The sequence below is a fragment of the Pteropus vampyrus genome, unplaced genomic scaffold, assembly GCF_000151845.1.
Source record: "Pteropus vampyrus isolate Shadow unplaced genomic scaffold, Pvam_2.0 Scaffold107, whole genome shotgun sequence".
NCBI lineage: Eukaryota > Metazoa > Chordata > Mammalia > Chiroptera > Pteropodidae > Pteropus > Pteropus vampyrus.
This window is the reverse complement of record NW_011888888.1, coordinates 3261218-3266361: the sequence shown is the minus strand read 5'-3', so window position 1 is coordinate 3266361 and position 5144 is coordinate 3261218. Positions and strand designations below refer to the sequence as shown.

The following is a 5144-nucleotide window of genomic DNA, read 5'->3' as shown; positions in this document are numbered from 1 at the left end:
TGGAACATACCAGGGGTTCATTAAGGACAGTGACTAGGGAAATCATATATATCAGAGTAGAATCATTCAAAATGGTTTGCATCCTAGCTCCCTTGAATATCAGTGCACATTCTGTACCCAAGTTTAACCTCATAGAATCACAATTTTCTAATCTATAGAACCGAAAAAATGATGTCGCCTTTGTAGAATTTTAGGAGAAATCTGGGAGAAAATGTATACAAACTCTTTGCATAGTACATAGTGCTTAACAAATGATAAATGGTAGTAACTGAAATCCCAACTATTAGAATAACTCTTTTAGGGAATCAGAAACAGTAGGAACTTAGGGTAGGAATGTGCGTTAGTTTTCCAAGGCTGCCATAACAAAATTCCAAAGACTGAGTGTCTTAAACAATTTATTTTCTCAGTGTTCTGGAGGCTGGAAGTTCAAGATTAAGAATTTGGCAGGGATAGTTTCTTCTGAGGTCTCTCTACTTGGCTTGCAGATGGCTGGATGCTTGCTGTGTCCTCAGAAGGCTTTTTCTCTGTGCATGCATATCATATCCCTAGTGTCTCTTCCTCTTCTTATAAGGACACTAATCATAATGGATTGTGGCTATCTTTCCTCATGACTCATTTAACTTCAATTACCTCTTTAAATGCCCGGTCTTCAAATATAGTCACATTGGGGTTAGGGTTTTGATATATGACATTGTGGGGATGTGTACAATTCAGTCCATGACAGGATGTCACTATTAAAATAGTTTATTTGAAAGTGAAATAGAGGGACTTTGAGAGAAGTATATTCTGCTTTCTCACAATACACTTGCATTCACACTTATGGAATTTTGTGGAAAAAAAAAGTCTCAACTTTACTGTGAAATAGATTTAAGGATTAGAACATTGAATGGTTCAATTCCATTGGTTGGAAAGAGAATAAAATCCAAAGAAAAGGTTCTTAAATGTTGACTATAAGAGTCAACTGAGTAACTAATTTAAAAGGAAAAGTCTTGGGTCCCATTTAGAGAATCTGATTTATTGAGTCTGTATTAGTTCTGCTAGTATAAAAAAATACCACAAACGTAGTGCCTTAAAGATAATGCAAATTTATGATCTTACAGTTCTGGAGGTCACAAGTGTGAAATGGATCATATGGACTAAAATCAAGATGGCAGCAGAATTGTACTGCCTCTGGCGACTCCAAGGGAGAATTTATTTCCTTGCTGTTTCCAGATTCTAGAAGACCCCTATATTCCTCGGATCTTGGTCCCTTCTTCAAAACAAATCACTCCAACCTTTGCTTCATTCATACATCTTATGTCTCTCTCATAAGAACCCTGCGATCACATTGTTTTTACACAGATAATCCAAGATAATCTTTCCATTTCAATATCCTTAACTAATCATAACTACAACGTCCTTTATAATGTCATGTAAGATAACATATTCATATGTTCCTGAGATTAAGACATGGAGATATTTGGAGGGTCATTCTGTCTACCACAGGGTCTAAGAATATGTGTTTTATGTAAATAACCTAACTGATTTTCGCTACTGTTGGACACCTGGCAGGGCAGTGGGGGACATCACAAAGTCATCAAGTCTACCGAGGAGGTGTGTGAGTCAAGGCAGGGCAAATGTTTTATCTCTGACCTTCTCGTTCTCCACCTGTTTCCCGTTCAGTTTATTACTCCTGCTTTGTGCACATGTGTTAGGGCAACATGGTATGTTTTATGAAGGACACAAAGAGGAAACTTTTCTTTTTATTCAATTACTTTCATTATAAACCTTAGTGTAAAAGAAGTGAAATGAATAGCATCATGTAACAGAATGTGACCATTGCTCTTAGAATTATTCATTCAAATTACTTTTAAAAATCCAAAAGGTAAGAGCTCAGTCTATTTAAGGGTATCCAAGAAGAGGTAATATCTTTCATCAGTAGGTTTGAACAGGTGGCAGAATTTATTTAGAAGAAATTCTTCCCTGGGCTAAAAGAATACATCGACTAAAGACTGAGAAAAGGCAAATATAGGGGTTATTTCAGCAAATGATGAGATGTGCAGTTAGGCTGAACATATGGGCTAGGAGATGTTGGTCTTTCAATGTTCACTGCAGATTATTCCCTTCTTTAATTCTTTAGCTCCCCTTCGCAACCAGTGTAAAATGCTGGCAAATGAGGATCATGGAAATAAGGTAGCTTTCCTAACAGCTCTTGGTTTATCAGGGATAGTGAACTAGAACCAGGTTTCTTGACCTCGGGTTGTTGGTCACCTGATTGCAATTTTTACCTTGTATGTAAAAATTAGAGGGAACTAGGAACGAAGATAAATATGAGACTTTTGGAACTATGTTGCTATTTTCATATCTTTCTGGTAAATTTAAGTGGTAAGAATAAGACCACATACAAAGCCTTAGTAGAGAGTAGTCTTCAGATGGGGGAAGGAAAAGAAAACGATGAGGGTAGTGAGGCAGCAACAAGTAGAGTATGCATAGGAGGACTTTGGGGTTTAATTCACTATTTTCTCTAAAAAAATTTTTTCTCCATCCCATAAACATGCTACTCTTTGACTTGTGTGTGCTATAAATATTTAATTAGGGTATTATACATGAATTTCTGTTGCTTCTGTATATTCATTGGCTAAATGTTTATGAGAGCCTCTTTCTTTGGTATGAAGGCTATAAGAAGCACAAAAAAATCCATTTGTAACACACCTACAATATTACAGATAATCAGATAATTGATATTTGTTTCAAAATGATTTGGGATATCTTTTCAAAAACTAGACCCATTTCCCTGATATTGTTTTCTTTCTATATTTTTCACTCTTTCATTCAACTCTACCTAAAATGCTGCTGACAACCCTTCTTGGTCCTTCCTGTTCCCGTCAGCCTCTTTATACATAAATCACATCAGTAGTCACAACTGCCTGATGTCGTGGTGATAGTGACCTCTTTTATTCAAATATAGACTTCTCAAAATTATATTTTAAGAAATTATGTCCCCCTTTGTGATCCAGCCTTACTTTCTCCAGCTCCCAACATTACCCATCCCCAAAATATTTATATTGTATGTTTTAGTTTCTCATTAAGTAGTCCTGGCTAATTCAACTCTTCATTTATTATGCAAATAGGCATTGTATTATTCTCTGAGAACTAGCCAATGCCAACAACTTCTATTGAAAATGCCTGTTATTTTATGCTGTTAGCAACATTTTGTTTACAAGTATTTTTTCATACTTGGCATCTAATTATACTCAGATTCAGATATCCAAGTACTTTCCACTTGTTTGCTTAATTTAAATATTAATATTGATGCTTGAAAACATGTTGAAACCAATAGAAGCATAGAACTCCTTGGTTATTTTTTAATTTTGTTTCCATAATTGGATTTTGTAATAATTGGAAGGCAAAGATAATTTTTTTCCTCCTTAACGTATGCAATATAGAGAAGGTAGGTGAGAGATTGTTTGAAAGTTTTATATACAATTGTCAGTTGTTACACTATGAGGTTTTCAGCTGAGACAAATTTTACTAACTTCCTAAAAGACATCTAAGTTAAAATGGCAAGCAAAACCACTCTCTTTAAAACTTTGATGGAATTTAGGAGCAAAAAGTGTTCTACTGTAAAAGTGAAAAATTGATTTATTATTACTAAAGAAAGTTGTTGTTGTTGTTGTTGTTTTTAGGCGAGGCAACCCTTGGTTGACCTCACGGATTGCAAGGACCTTATCAGCTTACAATCCCTTATTTTTTTATTTTTTACACCTATAGCACCTGGTCTTCCTAGGTGGTCTCATCTAAGTACTAACCAGGCCCAACCCTACTTAGTTCCCGAGATCAGATAGGATCGAACTTGTTCAGGGTGGTATAGCCGTAAACATAAAGAAAGTTTAATGAGAAATCTCTGGACAAATCTCAAAGACCTGTAAGAGGGCCTTTAAATTTTTTCTCTTTTTGTTTTGATTATTTTATCAATTAGTAACTGAGTCTTGCACTGTAATTTTAGGTTGGCTTCTGTATTTTGATTCATGATAAAGTAAGTACCTACAAGACGGCCAAAAAAGCTGTATTTCACTTTTAACATATTTGCTTAGTATATTTGGCTTGCCAGTTGGTTTGGGATTTCCTAATCTAAATTACTTTTATCAATTATAGAAACATGTCTTTTTATGGTGAGAATTTGCAATTGAAAGACATCTTAAAAGACTAAGATTTAATTTTTCATTTAATCAATCAAGACTTTAACATTATGAATATCCTATAGTACAGAAGAACCATGGAATATTTTAAGTCTTGGACTAATAAGAAAAAAAGGAAGATATAATAAAATATGAATTATACAGCAGATGAAGTTATGAGACTCATATAACAAAAGTTTCCAAGTTACTGAGAAATGGTGGTGTTCGATTTAGTTGTCATAGTGTTCCCTGTGGTAAAGACTTAGGGCATGTAAAAGAGCCAGACTGTAGCAGTTATATATTCATTTCAGGACAGATATGCTGCCTGAATCCCACCTGAGTATATGTCATTCTGAAAAAAGGTTTAGCACTGTGACTGAAAGTATACATACTTTTCAGCTTTATATTTGGTATATTTTGGGAATGCAATGGATTTTGGTGGACAACTAGTTAAAATGGGTTAATTATAAAAAAGATTGATACTGATAATGACAATATAGAATATATAAATACATTTTTCTATTATAAAAAGCCACTGCAAGTGATTTAACTTCCGCAAGATATTACCATTTATCGCATTAAATTAATATTCTTAACTTGAATTGTATCAAAGTTTACAGTTTTATTTGTATTTAATTTGTATCTTTCGAGGGTTTATGGCCATAAAAGTTGTATAAAGCTAGAAGAAAAAGGAATTAATGTCTGGTTTTACATTTGCATATATTTAAGTATCATTATAATAAATGTAACTTAAGTGGGCACTAGGGATTTGAGAGCATTTTCCTGTTTGAAAGGGTCTGGCTATTATTCAAGTTGGAAATACTCTGGCTTAGACATTTTAATAAAAAAGAACAGAATTTTAAATAGATTTTCATCAAAATTAAATAGCCAATTTAAAGAGTTTAAAAATTCAGCAATTCCTCCATATATTTCATCAGGGAATTAAAACAAGAAAAGACTTCAAGCCTATTAGAATTCCCATACCTC

General features: G+C 34.0%; 1 pseudogene; it reads right to left on the bottom strand.

The window, feature by feature from the left end:
• Positions 1 to 3741: 3741 nt before the first annotated feature.
• LOC111743159 lies at positions 3742 to 3858 on the bottom strand (annotated as a pseudogene).
• Positions 3859 to 5144: the final 1286 nt, after the last annotated feature.